We start from the raw sequence: 22,643 nt of genomic DNA on the forward strand, positions 1-22,643 counted from the left end.
ACGTGTTACCTCTTCGAATACATTCACAATTTCCTTACTATATCGAGGCATAATTTGCCTTGCTAAATATTGTATTTGTAATTTATCACGAGGATTTTTAAATACTATAATATAATGTGCATTTAAACTAATATCATTTGCATGTTTTCCTTTTGGAAATAAATTTTGAATAATAAATATAACAGTCAACTTTTTATGATGTGCATACTTTGTAAATAAATTAGCAACATCGCCATTAGTTTCTGACATTAAATCATCAAGTATTAATAATGAATTTTCTTTAATTTCAAAATTGTTCATGTCAGGTATTCCTTCTACAAAACGTATTTTTGCATGTGCATCCAGGTTTGGTATTACTGCACCATAACACCAAACAATATCATTAAATTTTATACTAAACATTTGATCACGTTCATTAAGTAATCGATTTACAAAACATGTTTTTCCTGCCCTTGATGGACCCGCAATTAAAATGGTAGAGGGATGTTGAAACTTTAACAAGTTGTACTCAAATGAATGCATACAATAGAGCTTTTGCTTTATATACACTCACACAATTAAAAAGAAAAAGATAAAGGTTTCTAAGAGAACAGTTCTGAGCTTCTATTGAAGCGAAAGAAAAAAAAGTTAAAGCTTTTTAAGTTAAAATAAATTATTTACACTCATAGAAAATTTTAACAATTAGCTTCTATAAGAAGCGATCCAACAAATAATTAACAACTTTCAATAGGAAATTTTAAGAATGAGCTTCTATAAGAAGCAATCCAACAAATAATTAACGACTTTCCACTGGAAATTTTAACATAATCAGAATCTAAAGATTGTTCCGAGTTTCCATAAGAAACGAACTGGTTAAAAAGAAAAAAACACTAACACAAGTCATATTTACTCGTTCGTGGGCCTATATCCGTAAGGTAAAGTCGCACGTTTTGTTATTGGTATATCGTCAGTCACGTCATCTTCGTCAACACGTTTACGTTTTTTATTTACCTCACGGTGTGTCTTAGTCTCTGTACGACTAAAGATACGGAACCCTCGTTTACGCACAATACTATTTGGGTTTTCTATTACTGTGGACACTAATTGTCCAGACACTAATTTATAGACACTCTCAAAGTTAATTTTTTGAGAGGTCCTATCGTTTAGTGTTATCCCCCTAATTTTGAGTATATGCAGAACATCACCTTTGGCATTAATTAGCCTATAACAATAATTTTTCGCACCTAGACCGTAGAAGGTTGTAAATTCCCAACCTTCTGGAATTTCATCTGTTAGATCACCCAGATAGTTTCCAAGTGGTAACAAAGGTTCCTCATCTTTTTTCTGTATATACATAATACTGTCAGTGTCACAGTAAATGGCTCTGTCTGGTCCTACAGTCGTTAGTAATTTATATAGTTCAAGTCTAGCCCACGAAGTAATAAAGGCTGCTAATATGACGTTTGAAAATTCCAATGGGACATTTTCAGTTTCATTATCTCTATATGGGATAATTAAGTGATCATCATTAATTGAAACCACACTTTGAATTTCATACCTTGCCGACGTTAAATACCTAAGGAACGTAACTTCGTCACTAACGATTACACTATGTGACATATCAGTGCGCTGTCCCCATTTACCATATAATGAATTGAGGTAAAGTTTTGCACATTGCCTCAATCCCGGGTTCGTCCTGATGTTATCATAATTTAACTGTATGCCTTCATGGGCATAATAGTCCTCGATATATTTTTGTTTGTCTCCTTCATTTTTACAATAAGCAGGAAAACCAGAGGCTTCCTGCTTCATCTGAAGGAAGGAATTCACATAAGTTCCGAACAAACCACCTGAATTCCCCTCTTCAGGATCCATGAGTTCGAATTCCCATATTTCCTGTATATCGAGTATTTTGTACCCTTTTTGAAGAGCCAGGTGTAACTCTGGAGTACAAAACGTACCTGTAATAGCACACTCATTGTCACTATGAGTACAATCATCAGTGTTTTCCTCTTCCATACATGTCCGGCATAAACCAAAAAGTAATCGGCCTCCAGCCACATATGGAATAATCGGAAAATACAAGTTTTTCGGGGGCAAAATAGTGCATTTTACTACACCATGAATACTTTCCACATTTGGAAAATCCGGCCCCGTATGTATCTTAGGTGATTTAACGGGCATAGGTTTACGTGACATCACATATGGATATAACGAAGTAATATCGGCGTAACATAACTTCTCATTACCCGTACAATTCACAAAAGATTTGAACACTTCAGTGCGTCCGCCATTGTAACAATTCTTGGGAATAAGGAAATCAGGTAGGTTTGTACAACGTTCTTTAATAAACCTTTGTACGTCCTTATCCGTCTTTACCTTTTCATCCCAAGAACATTCCCAGATTTCGTATAGGTTTATACCTAAACTTTTGAGATACTTTCGACGGAGCATTGTTTGTTCATATCTTTTTTCCATTGTATTGCATGAGTCTTGAGCGTCATGTAAAATGTCGTTACGGTTGAAAGGGTAACAACGCGGGCACGAGTGCCAGTAACAACCATAAAATTCGAAGGCAGCGTTGAGTCCCTCATGCCATCCATCAACTTGGTACCTACCAATATACTTTTCCCCACCTCTCCTAGCATGCTGGATTTCTATCCCTAATTGTTTTTCCATATACATAAGCCATTGCATAGCTTTAGTACTATACTTTGTCTTATGATGGAAACCCAACGCGGGAATTACGGGAATAGTATTTTTAGGTAAGTACAAAGTACGATATGTACGCATTGCAAGACCTGCAATGGTAGATGATGTCATGAAACATTGCAAACCATTCGTTTTCTCCTCAATAATGTCACTAAATTTGATGATCGCTTCTGCTAGAATTCTAACATCGTTTTCGCAATAAGACAGCATTTCCTTTTCGAGGTTAAACTCCTCGCCACTTGCCGCACGTTCTTGGTGACAGGCTATTAATTCTTGTTTGTCTTCGGTGTTTCGTCCTTCAGGGTCATAGAATTCAAGTGGGGGATAGGGACCAACATAATTTTGATTTTCCTCGGTGTTAAATAAATATGGGAAATCTCCCTTTCTTAAATTTCCGCGCAGGCCTAAAGTTTTGGGAAGTCTAGATAATTTACATCCAATAAATAAATAAAAATCTTTAAAGAAAATACGATTACCAATATTAATATTAAAAATTTTCTGACCCTGAATTACCACATTAGGAAAAAGATGCTGCTCTTCTATTAGATTTCTAAGGCAGAAAAGACCATCATATCTGCTACCATTATGTGCAATACAAATTATACGTCTAAAGTCAGGTCGGTCTGCCAAAACATGGTTAATAAAGTCCGTCATTGTCTTAAAAGAAAACGAACGATTTCCATTATTATCGCCACAAGTTTTACAGGACTCATCGATACCTTTATTCATACAGTTGTGGCAAATATGCTTACAGCATACAAGTAATACCACATGTTCCCTTTCACCGCGCGCATTTGGTGCCTTTAACATCGTTTCTATATCATATGCAATGTACATAAACCTATCAGTATGTACAGGCTCTTGTCGTTGTACAAAACATGTGTGAGTGATATCAACATGCTTACGACAAGTCGTGCAAAAATGTTCACCACACACATGGTTTGATTTTCGACGCCTGTTATCAAAGATGATAACGCAATTATTGCAGACCTTAACATTATCACACACAGATTTCCCGCCTTTATTACATTTCTTATGATTCTGAAAACATGTACCCTCAGCAAACTCTCTATTGCACGCATTACATTTAATTTTATTAGTATTATAATTTCGTTCGTGTTTGCATTCACAAAGAGAACACTGAGTTTCACACTTATGTTTATATGCTAACCCATTATATGCTTGCAAACAATAATAGCAATACTTCAGTTTACCAAGTAATTTTTTAATGTATGGAATGGGTTCAAAATGGCCAACAGTGTCACCTCTCTTATAGAAAATAAAGATTTTATTCTGTGCATACTCTCCCGGGTAACGTACTATATATTCCCGGTCATTATTCTCATCTTACTCATACACCACAATTTGATACTCCCCACTTAAATATGATTGTATCAAATCCAGGTCTTTAAAATCACATCCACCCTTTGCTTTAACGTCAACTCCCGCCATCTCCCAGAGAACTTCTGCTTTTAGAACCCATGTATCATAATCTCTTGTTTTTAATTTATATAAACTTTGCTTACTTGCGGTGTGCTTCGTAATCCCCCATACAATTGCCATGGGAAGGCAGTACATATTATTGTTTTCTATGCGTATTAATCGCTTTTCCAAATAATCTTGATGTTTGGAATACTTTTCAACAGCACTTGCTGCATTTCTTCCGTTTCCATGCATACTCTCCGCTACATGGAAGCGAAACAATACCTCATGCCCCAAAAGGAAATCCTCATTTGAATTATAACTCGTTCAACTGAGTAAAGGACAGTTTGAGCAGAAAAATCGGGTTTTCTTCTAAATGGAACATATACAGACTTGTTATTTCTACTATTGCTACTATCAATGTATAGTCCAATATAATCAGTGGGGCGAGCATTAGATAACACATGTTCTAATGCAAAATTAAATAAGCTTTCAATATAGGCCTGTGGATTATCAATACGTCTTTCATTATCCACAGGTCTAACCGCAATTTCATGGCCCGTAAGGTGAAACTTACGAAACCGTTTTCTGCTCTCTCTTACTACTTCGAAGTTATTATTACTCTGATTTTCCCCCTCATTATTATTTCCACTACCACTACTACTAGTACTACTACTAGCACTACAATCAGTACTATTTGTACTTTTCCCATTATTGCTCCCATATCCAACAAACACGGGGTCAGGAGCATGTGAGGGTCCAGGTTGAGGATCAGATTGGTCCCCATAACCATGATTGTCCTGTACACAAGGCTGATTGTATACAGGATTTTGTCCCTGGACTTGTTGCGTGGGTTTAACCACAGCATCGTCCACATTTTTAACCAATCTCCTCACTTCTTGTTCTTCATCGGAATTTAGATTTACTCCATCTAAAAATGCCAAGTCTTCATCACTCAAGTTATAATTTTCTTGAGGGGTCACAGTTATGGGTAATTCAGATGGAATTAAAGATTCATTCAAAACAAATCGCGAACCAAAATCAAAAAAGTTGGATAACTATGTATTATTTATTCTATCTATTTGCCCTTCTCCGCACGCCATTAAATACATAAATCTGTCTTCAGCATAATTGTAAAACTCCTTATTACGAAAAAATCCATGTACAAATAACTCAAGCACATCGGCGGCTGAAACGCAATGATTTAAAAGTATAAGGTCATTACCTTCTAAAGCACGAAGAGCGTGTAGTAAAGCTTCACATCTTACACTGGCTCGATGACCTAATCGCTGCAGCTCCATTATCGCCTTCCACGTACTGAAGACACGAGAATAGTCATCAAGCCCGCGTAAAACTTCATGCAGGAAAAGTTCATCAATCATATTGAACTCACCAGTTGAACACAGGAAATCCATCTAAAACAAAAAAAAAGAAAAAAATTTTGAGTTCTAACATAAATCTAGCAAAACAGGCAATAATCAATAACTTGCTTTGAAAAAACTATAAAAGAAACTTGTTTATTAATTACTGGTTAAAAAACAAGCTCAGCTAGAGAATTGTTCATGAGTTGGTTTTAAAAAAGTCTTCTTTACTAAGTGTTGGTTAAATAATTAACGGTTAAAACAACCTCAGCTAAACGAATGTTCATTAAATTGGTTTTAAAAAGTCTTGGTTACTAACTGCTTTCAATAAATATATTAATAATAATTATTATAAAATACACTCACCTTCTAATTCTTAGTTGTTCTTCAAAAACTGTTAAATATGGCCTCGCTAATGTTTATTTTGCAACTGCACACTGTAAAACAGTAATAATATTTTTCACTAAATGTTATATTTTCAATTCAATACTACTATTAGCACTAATAATAAGTCAGGGGTTACGTCCAACGGCGTACAATAAAATGATATTAAAACGGAATATATATTAATATATATATATGTCATTATATTCAACAAGTTTACGCATGTTTTGACGCAATCATGTGGTAAGTATTGCCACCTAGCGGCCTTATTCAAAAGCATTCAGTATAGTATTAAGTCGTCTGCAAACGGGTTCATAAAACAACACGTCTCTGTGCATTTTTTTCCGATTCACATTCTATACGTGTTTCCAATAACAGTACACATGTATGTAGCCTTGTTCCAATTGTAAAATATCCTAAACCCCATTCTGTCCATCGCAATATTTATTCTCATTCTAACTATACCAAAACAAAAAGCCCTCATTCTGTACTGCGGCCCACCGCAATATTTATTCTCAATCTAACTATACCAAAACAAAAGGCCCTCATTCTGTACTTCGCCCCACCGCAATATTTATTCTAAACTATATATACCAAAACAAAAGGCCCTCATTCTGTACCCGCCCCACCGCAATATTTATTCTGAAACTATATATGCCAAAACAAAAGGCCCTCATTCTGTACTGCGCCCCACCACAATATTTATTCTGAAACTATATATACCAAAACAAAAGGCCCTTATTCTGTACTGCGCCCCACCGCAATATTTATTCTCAAACTAAGTATCGCAAAAAAAAGTCCTCATTCCGCACTCTATAATTAAGCTTCCCCCTTGAATATCCCCTAATAGTCCTTGAATATCTTTAGTAAGGGCTAACTACCCTTTAATTATTCTTAATATCCCCTAATAGTCCTTGAATATCTTTAGTAAGGGCTAACTACCCTTTAATTATTCTTGATATCCCCTGATTATTCCTTGAATATTCTTACTATGGGCTACCTACCCTTTAAGCATTCTTAATATCTCCTGATTATTCCTTGATTAACCTTACTATGGGCTAACTAGCCTTTGATTATCCCCTAAATAGTCGCTGACCATATTTAGTATTCCGTAACTACCCCTTGATTATCTTTAGTATACCCTAATTACCCCCTGCCTATCTTTAGTATTCCGTAACTAACCCCTGATTACCACCTAAATAGACCTTGACTATTCTTAGTTTGCCCCCTTTTTTTCTCTTACTAACACATTGTGTCTTACTACATAGTCTTCGCATTCTAGTTTGCGTAAATAATCCATCGCAAAATCCATAAAATATGCAAATGTGTTACATTATAGTCTGTGTTTTGCAGTCTAAATATGATAAAGGGTAGTGAATCGGCTCATATTCCTATAGGCTACATTACAAAATGACCTAAAGCATTTTCATTTATTTTTATTTTACAAACTAGGCAACACAAATACTTTTTCTGCACTTGTAATTAAAGTATACCAAAAACAATTCCCCATTTCATAATGATTTCTTATTTATTAATCTCTTTAAATTAAAAATCTTCCATTACCATTCTCTAACTAAACACAAAATATAAAAATTTACCAACACTGCTACAGGAAGTTGAGTCACTTCCTGTTGACGCGCATGTTGAAATACACATAGTTTAAAACGTGCTTACAGGCGGAAATCAAAAGGATGTATATAAAGGTAAGTTTAATATCATTTTTACCATTAAATTATTTAGTATGTACTAGAAATGAAATATTTCAAATTGATGATCTTTTTTTCTACATTTATTTTATAAATACTTATGAAAATATAAACGTTGCTATGTTCATTAAGCAAATGATGCTGGCCTACACTATTTAAATTTTTTTCCGACATGTAAATGTTAGCCATTGCAGGTTGTTCTTGTTTTCCGTGTTTTAAAATCCATTATATATAGTATTTATTAAGGTAGATGCATAAAAATATAGCAGTAATTAATTTTAAAAGCGTGGCAATTGGTGCCCATGCGTGCGTGCATTTATACGGAAGTATGCGTACAATAAATAGTTTAAGCCGTAGCAGTCGATGTCCATGTGGAAAAACGGGCCTGCATTTATACGGAAGCATGCGTGCATTAATTACATTTATTAGTTTGAAACGTGTAGCAGTAAAAGTCCATTCGTGAAAAAAAACGTGCGTGCATTTATACGGAAGCATTCGTACAATAAATAGTTCAAGCCGTAGCAGTTCAAGACCATTCGTGAAAAAAAACGTGCTTGCATTTATACGGAAGCACGCGTACAATAATTACATTAATTAGTTTTTTAAAGCCGTGGCAGTCGATGTCCATTTATATAAAAAAAAAACATCCGCGGCAACAAGTGTGCAGGGCGGGGCAGGGCAAAACATACGCGCAAACAAGTGGTTCAGGGTAGGGCAGAGCCGGTGTGCATTTCCAAGCAATTATTCAGTATTAGCAAACGCGTAGCAACAAGTTAAAACAAAATAATAATTAATTTATACATTATTATCAAAGGTGAATAATGTTGCGTTAAGTTAGGTTATACGGTAAAGGCGCGTTACCGACGGTTACGTTACCATCGGTTACGTTAGCAGCTATAACCAGTTTAGGTTAGTTTAGTAAGGAACCATATTGTTTTCAAGTAAAGGCGCGTTAGCGACGGTTACGTTACAATAGCTTAGTAAAAAAATGTGGTTTTCCAGTAAAGGGGCGTTAGCAAGTATATGCATCTTAGGTTAGCTTAGTAAAAAACATGTGGTTTTCAAGTAAAGGCGCGTTAGCAACGGTTACGTTACAATAGCTTAGTAAAAAATGTGGTTTTCCACTAAGGCGCATTAGCAAATATAAACATCTTAGGTTAGCTTAGTAAAAAACATGTGGTTTTCAAGTAAAGGCGCGTTAGCAACGGTTACGTTACAATAGCTTAGTAAAAAAATGTGGTTATCCACTAAGGCGCATTAGTAAAAAACATGTGGTTTTCAAGTAAAGGCGCGTTAGCAAGTATAGCCATCTTAGCTTAGCTTAATAATAGATAGGCAATTTAAATTTTGTGCTAGGCAACTAATTTGTCCGCGGAAATTATATATAACACGAACTATTTTATAATGCGTTCTTAAATGTAAGTTGGTGGCCGTATTAGCGTACATACAATTTTAAAAATTGCAACCAGTATGTGCTAGGTGTACACAGTAATTTTTATTTCGCTTTCGCGTACGTGCAATTGTAAAAAGTGCAACCAACATGTGTTAGGTGAACACAGTAATTTTTATTTCGTTTTTGCGTACGTGCAATTTTAAAAAGTGCAGCCAATATGTGCTAGGTGCACACAGTAATTTTTTATTTCGCTTTCGTGTTAGTGCAATTTTAAAAAGTGCAACCAATATATGCTAGGTCAACACAATAATTTTTATTTCGCTTTCGCGTAAGTGCAATTTTAAAAAGTGCAACCAATATGTGCTACGTGCACACAGTAATTTTTATTTCGCTTTCGCGTAAGTGCAATTATAACAAAGGCGTAACCAACATATGTTAGGGGGAAATTGCATTTTAAAATTATTTCCGTAAATGCTTGCTATAATAAAAATTAATCTTTGTGTAAGCGTGCAACATAAATAGCATTTCAAACAAACGCGTAGCATTAATGCCAAAATGTTTTACAAATAATCACTTTTTTCTCACGTTTCAATGTAAATGCCAGTGGTGGCACGTTAACGATTATGTGTTATACTTTTAAAGTGAATTACAATTTTACATTTGTTCGTTAGCCCTAGGATTAAATATTAATGTACAAAAGGCGCGTCAATGAATATGTGTGAATATATACATCAACTACAATAATAACTTACAATTTTCGCTGGTCGTCCAAACTTTTTAGAAATCGCAAACACACACACACACACGTAAAATCACACAATTAATTACTATAAAGGCACTCTCAGTAGCAACAATTATAATATATAGAAAAAGGGAGCAAAGGGATTTATATATAAGTACTTTATTTAGTATAGGCGAAACCATTTTTTTTACCCATAAGTCCGTGTGCTTTATTGCATATAGGCGGGGCATGCTCAATGTTCTCACTGTGGACATTGAATCCGTACAATAATAATTGTTCAGTTCGGGGCATTAATCTCTAAAGTTGCAATTTATTTTCTCGTATTAGATTGTAATAACAAAATAAATGTTTTCACCGTTCTCTGGTTATCTCTAAGTAATAACGTTTCCAAATTGTTTATATATATATATATATATATATATATATATATATATATATATATATATTTACAAATACAAGTTCAGTTTGTAATAGGTCAAGCGTTCAATAACCTATCAGTTCTCGTGATTATCGGTTTATTTTTTTCTATCGTCAATATCATTTAAACTCGGTCACATAAACTCGTGACCCATCTGTGATTAACTCTGTTAGATATCACTCATGGTTGTCAATAATAAAGGTTTTTAACCTTGCACGTGATTGTTATTTAAAGTTCTGATTAAGTTCAAATCATACAAATGTTTGTAGATGATTGCAAGCAAGCGTTCAATAACCCATCAGTTCTCGTGATTATCGGTTTATTTTTTCTCTATCGTCAATATCAATTAAACTCGTACACATAAACTCGTGATCCATCTGTGATTAACTCTGTTAGATATCACTCATGCTTGTCAATAATAAAGGTTTTTAACCTTGCACGTGATTGTTATTCAGAGTTCTCATTAAGTTCAAATCATACAAATGTTTGTAGATGATTGCAATTAATCTATGTTTCGTGTAAATAATTAAAGTCTAGGTCAATCAGTTTTATCATTCTGATACGGTACAAAGTTAATCTTGACGTCACTAAAGCCAAGCCAAACGGCTTTTCGCTCGTTCATTTCAATTTCAACGGCTCTCAAGGAAGGATGTCTATGCCACTCAGTCTTCAACTCTCAAGTAAGAAAATTGTTTTTAATAAATATTACCCTTTTCATAGTATACTTGTAGGAGGGGGTAGGAGGGGGAGGGGCTTATTTTTAACTTTTCACTTTTTTCAAGTCAAGGGATGCTCACATCTTTTAAACAGGTAGCTTCTAATCAATAATATATATTCTCACATACTGTTCGTATTGGGTCCTGCACAGGGGGCAATGGGTCCTGGGAGTCATCCACTGAGTCCTGGGAATCATTTCCTTTTATCTGTTCCCACCTTTTTAGCAAGGAGTATGGCTTGCCATACAAAACAATAAAAAATATGTTCACATCTTTTTAAGTTAGCTTCTAATGAAGCGTAGGGGCCATGGGCCCTGCATAGGGACCATTGGTCCTGGGGGTCATTTCCAGGGGCCCTGCAAGGCAGGGAAGGGTCCATTTCCTTTTATCTGTTCACACACATAGTGTATGAGTATAGCTTGCTATATTTTTCACTTCTCACATACTGTTCGTATGGGTCCTGCATAGGGGCTATGGGTCCTGGGGGTCATTTCCAGGGGTCATCCATTGTGGTCCTGCAAACCAGGGACCATGCAATAGGGACCATCCACTGTGACCTTCGTAGTGGTCATTCAACCTTTCCTTTCGTCATCTATCTCCAGGAAAAAAAAACCTGACCCTATTTCATCACCTCCTTCGATACTCCCCTTATCCTTAATTAAACAAGCGATAAACTATCTCTTATCAAGGCGCGGCATCTCTTTTATGGATACCATACTAAATCAATACTACTATATTAGCATAAAATATTGAAATTGGAAGCAAAAAGCACTACATATCAACAAAAATTTTCGAATTTCGGATTTTTCCGAGATAGGAATTTTTCCGAAATCCAGAAATTTTCCAAATTCCGGATTTTTTAAAATAAAATCCGGACCTTTCCTGTATTCCGAAATTTTCCAATTTCACTTTCCGGATTCCAGAAAGTAAAAGTTCCAGAATTGGTCGTTCCTATTATACAAGCAATTTCGCGAGCTCATTGCCGGTCTATAATCTGTTTCACTTGTATTTTTTTCTTTCTTTCTTTGATCCTGCGTGAGTAGAACCGTCTAGCGGTGGGAGTCACGGCACCATGTACACTTCTCCGAATTATAATTGCAAGTCTGACTATTAATGTAATGATATTTTCAGAAAAAAATACATTGGCAAATGCAGAAAATCACACTAAGAAAAATACGTTATTTGTTTGGCCGGATTAAGGGGAGCTATATCCTCGGGCTTCTACTTTAATCAAAATTTCAACTGGCTATCAAAAGAAAATCATTAAGATTCAATCATAATCGTAAAATAAAATATGAAACTTATCCCCCTAATTTTCTAACGGTAGTTGCGCAGAAGTCAGCACGGCGTGTATTATGTGAAGTCAGCACGAACCACTTATTTTTCTTATTTTTTCTAGCACCAGGCCTCCAGATGGATTAATCCAGTCCTAGTTATCCGGGCAACGGTATATTATACAAATATACAGAATCCTTACGTTTACTACAGAAGTCAGTATTGAGCATATGTTATACATGTCCTATATACGTACTGCCTCTTCTCTCGCTTAGATATTATATCATGCCGTTGCAGGATGCCTGACATTAACAATCTTCCGTATATTACGTGCGTATACAGTGTGTATCAAATAACACCGACAACGTTTGGGAGGTGATTCCTGACACCAAGTTAAGACAAATAAATAAATAAATAAAAGATAAGACACGAAAATAAGACGGAATGAATACACTAACCTGGGTGCAGAAATGCATCCTTTCGGAGTTATAGGCTTCCGAAAACATGAAAAATTGAACTTTAAAGGTCCATAGCTCCAAAACTATGGGATCTCCCATAGTCGGATCAAGACTTCACTTAGGAACTAATATGTGTTCTATCCAACAATCCATGTTTCAGAATCCTGCGGTACTCACACAACAATTTTTATGGAGGGAGTTTGGCTACGTGCATGTAATTTGAAGTACTCACAAAGTACGTCTATAAAAATTGTTGCGGAAGTGCTGTAGGATTCTGAAACATGGATTTTCGGATATGGCACATATTAGTTCTTAAGTAAAGTCTTTACCCGACCACAGTAGATCCCATAGTTTTGGAGCTATGAACCTTTAAAGTTAATTTTTTTCATGTTTTCGGCAGCCCATAATTCCGATAGAAAGCATTTGTGCACCCAGGTTGGTCTATACTTTTTGTCTCATCATGGTGTCAGGAATCACCTCCCAAACGTTGTCGGTGTTGTTTTGAACCACAATGTATATGTTACATACGTAACTATACGTTACATATGCCCATCTTATATAAGACCCTGACCGCCCATATACAGTTCCTTCGTTCATACGAAAAGTACGTTTATTCGAAATACTTTTACGGAAAGTAACTATAAAATATACCTTCCAGTTATACGTTTGATGTACGTTAAGTTAAAAACTACTGGATTTACGCATGTAACCTACGTTTTACATATGGCACATACGTTTTTTCTCAGTGTAACAACGTTTTTCAACCACAAAATTTGTTTTAAAAAAGATGTTAAGAAGACCGTTATCTAGCCATATAACTGGAGACAAATTTCATAGTTGTTTCTATAGCCATGTGTTATAAGTAGTTCCTTTCTCTGGGGATTCAATACGTTTGAACCTGATTCGAATCCCACTGGGTGATATTATTTACCTTTGGTTTGTAGCTTTTCAGTTATAAAATAAATAGTTTTGTATACTTTTCTAGGACATGTATACTTGATGGCCGTACACTTTTATGGTAAATGTATTACGGGTATGATTGACAACTTTCTAACCTATCCAAAAATAAGAAGTTACACATGGAAAATAAGAGGTTGTAAACATATTCTATACTTGTATCTCTCAATGTGATTCTTGGCAGATGTTCGGTTAAGCGGTCATTCCGTAGCCGGTAAGTTTCGAGAAAATATCTGTTTGGAACAATCAATAATCAGCGCTATTGCCGTACACTGACAAGATTTAAGTATACAAATTTCAGAATTCTAATATTTGGAGCTCTTCTTTTCAACGACAATGTGAGAACGCCCTCGGTGGCGGCAAAAAAAACATTTTGTTATTTTCTTTGTGAAGCGCCTTGCCCATCCACCGTATAGTCCCAATTTCGCACCTAGAAACTTCAATCTGATTCTGAATCTGAAGGCGGTGGGGGCACCTGGTCGAAAAAGTGTAAAACGCTTTTTCAGGCCAGCCACCCTGAATGAGGTTTTCCTGGATTTTCCTCATTCACACCAGGCAAATGCCGGGATGGTACCTAACATATAGGTTCCAGGCTGCTTCCTTCCTTCCCCTATTCTTTTTTCCTTCCCTTTCCCCGGATTGTGTGCTCGCCGAGGGACGTCATCCCTCAAACGTGAAGGGCTAAATGGTCTTAGATGCTGAAAGCCCAGAAATCTAAATTCTAACCTAACCTGAATCTGAAGGAAGTTCTCAGCAAAAGGCACTTTGGAAAAAATAACGAAGTGAAAACACCAATAAAGGAGGTTTTTTATATGTGTGTGTGTCTACGCGTTTCCTCCAAGAAGGGTTATTTGTCCTTGTAAAACGGTATGACAAATGCATCAACGTCATTGATTCTAATGTGGAAATATGAACTATTCTTTGTTTCGTCTTTATGAAACTCTTCTGTTAATAGATCCTATAGGGAAATTATTTTCCACTTATCCTTGTACAAGTGCTATGGAATGATTGGAATGTTACTAAAATATGGTACTTCATTAATACCTTCCAGCCACTACTATTATAGCAGTTGATTATTTTTTTTTTTTTTTTTTTGTTATTTCTCGCATCGATCTGCAAACCTATCCCGGTTAAACTCAATAGTACGTTTTAGAGTATCTGAGACGGGTGCGTTGACCAGGCAAGTAGCCAACCCAAAATTGTAAGTGAGCCGGTAGAAGTTAGAGGGGCTCGATCCAACCATATTATAGTTAATTTACAAGCCTACCCTGAAAATTTTAAGCGACACTATAAAATTTAGGAAGGCGCTGCCCCCGTGCCCTGCGTAGATACGGGCCTGGCGACGACAAAACACGAACTGCTACAAACATTAAATATTCAACTACATGACACTAGTCATAAAATCAGTGACATCAAATATCTACATAAACTCACACACAGTGAACTCAGGTCCGAAACGCTACTTTCAGAATTGTATTTCCAAATTCCATTCAAACACGTAACACATGTCTTTTTCATGCAGTACGACCTACATGTAGACTTTCAATAATTCAACATTCTCTGTTCTATAGGCTTTCTACGTTATAAGTACAACGAATTATCATATACACTTGTATATTTATTTAATTCTGAAGTTGCGCATAATTCCGCACTACCACTTAATTTTGCTGGATGAACTTTAGTCAAATATAGTCAACGTCTATTATTATTATTATTATTATTATTATTATTATTATTATTATTATTATTATTATTATTATTATTATTATTATTATTATTATTATTATTATTATTAATGTCTTGTTGTACCGGATAGTTACATTTATTTATTTTTACTCTTTTACATTATATATATGTGCCTCGTAATTTTCTGAATTTTGTTAGTTTTATTATTGATTATTATATTCTATATTTTCTATTTTTTTGCAATAAACATGGCTTCTTTTAAGTTTTATTCAACATATATATTTAGATTCATGAAAGAAAATGCTCAACAGCATACTTCCATTGTTTCTTGTTTAAAAGAAAAAGATAAGCGACAAAATTTACCTCCTTTTGTCAATAAGTCTCGTATTTCATAAACTTTTAAATCATTTTCACCCTTATTCCTTCTTTCGAACAAAGGAGAACTGTATTTTTACCATTTTATCGTATAATTCCTCAAACCTCGTAAGAGGCGCTTCAGCTAGTTTTACTCCCTCCAATTCTCGAAATTTTGCGCCAAATGTGTAATTGTTCTATAAAATGGTCATTTGCTATCTAAATTGTTTCTATAATTTCATTAGAATTTCTTTTATTAACTCTAAATTGTTTTTGTTAATTTATTATTTATAATGTTATTCGAGCGCAGAATTTTAATCTCTACTCCTCGGTTAAGCTATATGGGTTCAAGAATTCACGACCGCTGTTTGGCGCACTTGGTAAGAAAGGCGCATTGTACGAGAAGGTTCTTCGAACTATCAGTGTATATTCAGCGTATTGCAATCAAAATTGCGATTTTGGTGAAGATGTCCTCATAGAATATGCGAATATGGAAATCGCTACATTTAGTAAAGTCTACTATTTCAATACAGTGACACAGCCAAAATTTGATTCCTGGATTGTTGCTTCGTGGCTAGTTCAGCGTCATGTTGAGCTGACGGGCATAAACTGTTTGATCGACTGAGCCATATTGCGTGGAACTCATCGTGATTGTTGAAAGCTAAGTTTGAAAATAATTAATACTATTTTGGAAAATGTGTTTGACTCTCGCCATAAGAAGATTGCATTGGATTTGCAAGAAGCATCAGAAAATTTCGTTCAATTAGAATTCCATTCTCCTGGACATGTGGTGATTGATTGTAATTTCTGTGTGGTGTTCCCTTTTTCCTCTGTACTGAATTTTACTGGGAGAAGGAAGTGATTAGTTGTACAGTGAGGGAAGTGAAATACACGAACTGTGACCTGTATGTATTCTGATGTTCAACGCAGCAGAACAGGTAATGTTATTGCTCTATTCTTCAGTGAATTGAACGTTGAGACTAGAAAAAATACTACAATTTTTGGTGCTTATTTAAGTGCCATATATGTTGTATGTAGCACCTTATACGTACCCCGATTTTTTTTCCGTCATCCCGGTTAAAGGGTTGTGCCCTTTCTTCGGGTAAGTGCTTTAATTTGACTGATTGAATTGAAGGAAATGTAGGTGGTCTAAGAGGTTTCTTATATATTATTTATTTATTCATCATATTAATATAATCATAGACATGCATACATATAAAAGGAAACACATATATGAATGATAATATTTTAGGTGCTATAAGTGAATATGTTAAAATTGCCAGATATTACATGAACACAAAGCATGGAGGTTTCTGAGGACTCAAAAATAAAGGTGCAAATGTAATTAATGGAATGGATGAAATGAAGTGCTATGGACGTCACATCACTGGGTTATGTTAGTTCAGACGAATGAAGTTATCTTCTGTTCCTGGGGCGATTCAGGAACTGATGAGGACGAAGGAGGCCCTTGTTAATAGGTACTTACTGTGCGTATGATGGATAGATATGAGATGAAAGTTCATGCGGGCGATAAACTGCAAAGATTTCGGGGTCCAGCATATTGTTATCTAATTGTAAATGATAGAGTGTCATGAAGTGCTGAAGGGGAGTGTCAACGTAATGAGGCGGTGCATCATTATCACGGTCGTAGCGGAGAATTTCAAGCATCAGGGGATGGTGCTGAGCAATTCGTTTGCAGATATAACGTATACGAAGTTGTTCAAGATAATTTAGTAATGGTGGAAAGTCGATCATCTCATAAAGTAATCTCGTTGGATGCGACAGACTTATACGATACGCTAGGCGTAGAGCATGGCGCTCGAGAATAGCAAGCTTTTGGTAGAATTTTAACGGTGCAGATATCCAAGCTGTATGTCCGTACGTTAACGTACTACGCATAAATGTTTTATATGTATTGATTACGGTACGTGCTCGTAGTCCCCAAGTTGTGCCAACTAGCCGTTTCAGAAGATTAAGTCGGTTTTGTGCTTGGCTTATGAGTTTGGTAAGATGTGGAGTCCAGGTAAGATGAGTATCAAAAATGACACCGAGATACGTAATAGTAGTTGACACGGGAACAGGCGTAAGATCAACCTGAAGGCGAAGTAGATTCGGATTTCGATGGACTCGAGAGCGGCGTCTACGTGGCAAGAAAACTATGGCTTGTGTTTTGGAAGAGTTGATGTTCAACCTCCATATAGGACACTAACGCACGAATGCATCAATAGCTGTTTGCATGGTTTTATTAAGAGATCGTACTGTGCGGGCAGTTGTGAGAAATGCAGTGTCGTCCGCAAACTGGAATATTGTGGTGGTATTAGGAACGACTAGATCGGCGACGTACAATAAGTATAATAAAGGCGACAGAGATGAGTCTTGCGGTACTCCAGAGTGTAAGAAGATGGGATGAGATATCGTTCCATTGATCGAGATATAAGCTAGTCGCCCTATTAAGAAGGAGTGTATGAATCGGATGTACGAGGTTGGTAGATGGTAATTACGAAATTTGTATAATAAACCAGGGTGCCAAACCTTGTCAAAAGCTTTTTCTAGATCAAACGCTACAAAGCAAGAAGGAAAGCCTGTATTAAACTAATTATGAATGGCTGTAGTGAGACGGAATAATTGATCTAGAGTGCTAAAATGTGGTCTAAATCCAGCTTGTTGAATTAGAAGAAGGTTATGCGAGTTGAGATGGTCGTGCATGCGTCTTACAAGGATTCGTTCCAAGATTTTGCAGAGACAACTTCTGAGGTGAATAGGACGGTACGATGTGACTTCTGATGAAGGTTTCTTTGGTTTAGGGAAAAGAAGAACTTTGGAGTATTTCCAGTCGAGCGGAAAAAATCCAGTTCGTAGAATAAAGTTATAGATATTGCTAAGAAAAAGCAGAAAAGAATGAGACGCCTGTCTGACGAGAACATATGTAACAGCGTCAAAGCCTGGTGCTGTATTCCGTTTGCCTATAAGTGCATTACTGATAGTTTCGGGGTGAATTGCCATGGTTAGAGGATTATTTGGTTCTAAAGTATGATCAGCACATGGTCGAAAGGAAGTAGAAGCTGCATCGGTATGTCGGTTGATAGCTGATTGTAAGCGGTCTGGTGTATACCAACCGGGTAGCGGGGTAAAGATGCCTTGAAAATAAGAAGCAAATATATTGGCCTTGTCTGTATCCGTAAGGACTGCTTGGTGGTTATGAACGATGGAGTATGGCGAACGAGAAACTCTACCAGTTAGTTGATGAAATTTGCGCCAATATTTTGTAGGGTGTGCTTCATTAGCAAGTGTGTTGGAAGTTTCGATCCAGTGACGTTTCTTAAACGCAAGGATATAGTTATGAGTTTTCCTTAAGTATTGGCGATGCAGACGAAGCGCTTCAAGGTTGCCCGTAGTTAGATATTCACGGAAAGCTCTGCGTGAGGCTGTAATAAATGGTAAGTATTGCGGAGGTAGCTTAGGTTTATGTAACTGAACTTCAATTGTTGGAATTGAACGTTGTGCTGCGTCCTGAAGGGCTGTAGTTAGATCAGTTATTGTCCTATCGAGTTCGTATTATGTGCTAGGCATAGTGAATGAAGTTACTGCAGCGTCTAAGTCGGAACGATATTGCTCTCAATTTGCCCTACGGTAGCAGTAGATGTTCTGAGGAGAGGGCTTAGGCTGAGTGCTAGGAGAACAGTGAAGTTCGACTTTGATGGGAACATGGTCGCTACCTATGGAGTCAAGCACAGTTATATGGATGGACTGAGAGAGAGTAGATGAGGTTATGACTACATCAGGAGTAGTGTTACTGATAGGACGCGTAGGTTTCGGTAAATTATGGAATTCAGCTCCTGTTTCATTCCGAACAAAATCTAAAAAGTTGTCCTTGTCACTTTGTGAGCGACTATGAAAATTTAGATCGGCCATGATAATGTAATGCCGGAAATTGGAATCAATGTGGCGGAAGAAATCATAATTAATAGCTCGTCTTGGAGTCTTGGACGATAGTAAATGGTGACAAGGGTAACTGTGCGGCCTCGAAAATAGACCATCGTGATGTGTTCGGGAAGGTGAAGTGCAGGTGGAACCGTAACTGCACGAAAAGGAAGATTGTGCCGAATACCAATAGCTGTGCCTTCGTAGAGACGTGGGCCTGTTGGAGCGTCGTGGCGAAGTAGATGATACTTTGGTATATAACACGTTAGATATGGTGCAAGGTAAGTATCATTTAGTGCAAATGCGGCAATTTGTTCTTCCTGTAGGAGCTGGGTGAAGAGTACTTGATGTGTCAACAGAGATCGTATATTAAGAAAAAGTAAGTTGTAACTCCTAATGAAAAAGAATATAAGTGAATAGGTTGAATTATCCATATTAAACATAAACCTCAAGTGGTTGGATTTGAACGTGCACTGTTGGTCCCGAATAAGTTGCATGTAGTTGTAAATTAAACAATAGTTTGGCTGCGTGCATTATTTGAGTTAGAATATGGTTGCGAAGAAATGGATGAATGTTCTGTAATGAAATAGTGAGCAAACGGAGTAGATCCTCTACAGTAACTGGATGACGTAATGAATTTGCTGGTGGAGTTGGTGTATCGACCGAACGTATAGGAACAACAAGTTCAGGCTTAGATGGATCAGGCTGAGACTTAGCTTTACATTTATAACTGTATGTTGGGTGACGCTCAGAACAGCAATCACAGCGTGGTGGTTCTTGAAGGTTTGGGCATCTTTTAGTAGGATGTTCGCGGGAACAATAACCACATTTGATGGTGTTTGTGCATTCTGCTTGTGTAAGGCACATATAGCTAGGTTATTTGCATATCAATATTTAAATTAGTATATCATATTATATGCTTTGCATATTAAGGGATTAGTGGTGTATTAAGTTTTTCGATTTATTTTTCAATTTATATCCTATTTTTTTTATTAACATAAGAAGATGACTGTTCAAAATTATGTAGTATTGTAATTAGGTATGTGAATATATTGTGTTTGTTTGGATTCAATAATATTCTTGCATCGAAATAATGAAATACAGAGGAAATATCTACAACGCAGAAGAAGCAGAGTATAGCTTAAAAAAAAAAAAAAAAGTTTCTGCACTCAAGTCGAAGGAGCACAGATGTTTGTGCAGCAGTATTGCCACCCGAAAGATATTGGTATCTGGTGAAAAAGGAAAGCTTTTTCTTATTTCTTCTTTAGAAACAATGAAGAAAATGAAAATAAGTATAAATTTTCAAGTTGACAACGATGTCATCTGAGTCTGTACTGACGACACCCAGACTAGAGTTTCTTTGTGGTAAAAGCAATATAATTTTTCATACCCCCGTGCAAAAATATCAGTAACAATAGGTGTGAACCACGAAGTTTCTGGCCAGATTTAATGATAACTGCTGACAGCGCGTCCGAGACATCTCAAGTAAAAACGAGCCTATAATTTTTCATTCAACTTCCTTGTATTTTCAAAATGCTGGAGCTAAGGACATTCCCTCCACCGACCTTCACCCCTTGTAAATAAACTAAAGAAAACAGTCATCTTCTTCTTAAGTTATTATGCATTCTTGAATGAGTAGAATATTCTAGTATTCTTTAGCCTTGCTTTTCCGTGTCTCAGTTTATTTACAAAACATAAATACAAAGCTTATTTTGGTTTTATTTGTATCCTCACGTGATGTTGTGAAGGGGGGAACATGGTATGTAACAGCAGCAGCCAGGTGATTCCTCTCAAGCAGTAGAAAACAGGAAAAGAGTGTTTTTGTGTATATATTGATATGACATGCAATGACAATCCCATATATATGCTTCAAATCAATAAGAAAGATGTATTTTAAGTGATATCAGTTCTAAATCTAATTATTTGTGTTGTTATTTGTAAAAATTTCACAACTAGCACGGACACAGGCTGAGTAGTGTTTTGAGAGTGGTTTGGATGTTCCGCCACCAGAGGTCAGTGACTCTCAGACCACTATGCGCCCTGTAAACATGTCTGCTAGAAGGTATATCTGTAAATAGTTAGCATGTTCAAATTAAAATTTAACATAGATCGAAGTAAGGAAACTCAGTATGATAGGCATCAATTTGAAGGTACAAGTTTACCATATTAGATTACAATGTTAAAACAGAACATTAATCAAAAGTAAATTATTTATTTGCAAAAGAATAGGACAAGGTGTAGTCACTAGACTTTATGGCACCAAGATGCTTCCACCCTTCCGCACCATCCCCTTCATAAGAAAGAAGTGTGTTTAGAAGCGAGTCTCAAGGAAATAAAGAAATGGATAGTTTTATATATACGAAAAAGGGCGGAAGAGAGTTGTTGGTGTTTAGTTCGTTGACCGTGCGGATGAAATTTCGTTTAGAGTTCAGTTCGTGAAAGTTGACTCTCTTTACAAGAGAGTAGATAGAATATTCCAATATATAGTAAAAGTGATTCTCCGGATCGGAGATGAACTTGTTTTGAATTGTACTCGTAATAGTTACTCGAGTGATTTTTTTTTCGTTTCAACTGATAGTTGAAAAATGCTGATACTGGCTATATATAGTTTATACAAATTATGTATATCAACATACTTCCTTGAAGCTAGTGAAGGTCCAGCATATTGACATAAGCTTTCAGAACTGTGCTACGTGAAAGACTTCCATTGTAAATAATGCGTCGTGTCATCTTGTATGTATATAAACAGTGTTAGATTCGTGTGCATGAAGTTAATTTTATGCTAAAATCTAATCAGATCGTGGGTAGACATGATCTACAGACGGTGCGACTGAAATACTTATACATCGTTCAGATAGTTGTAAATACAGTGAAATAGAGACACGATTCAAATTTCTCGAAGTACACCTAGTCATTCTCTACGAGAAGGACTTGTACATAGTAGGGATGACATACTAAGGTGTTTTGGGATCGTCCACATGGACATAAGAAGAGCTCCAGCAAGTATTGCCGGAACGGAAGAGGCGATACCATCGGTGAAGGAGTAACAAGACAGTCCCGTAAACGGAAGAACGGGATCAGCGCTGAATTGGAAGGAACAATAACGCGTGTGCACAAACTGATAATTATCACAAATCTAATCAATATTACTCGGATACG

The sequence above is a fragment of the Thermobia domestica genome, chromosome 1 (assembly GCF_964235325.1).
Source record: "Thermobia domestica chromosome 1, izTheDome1.hap1.1, whole genome shotgun sequence".
Lineage (NCBI taxonomy): Eukaryota > Metazoa > Arthropoda > Insecta > Zygentoma > Lepismatidae > Thermobia > Thermobia domestica.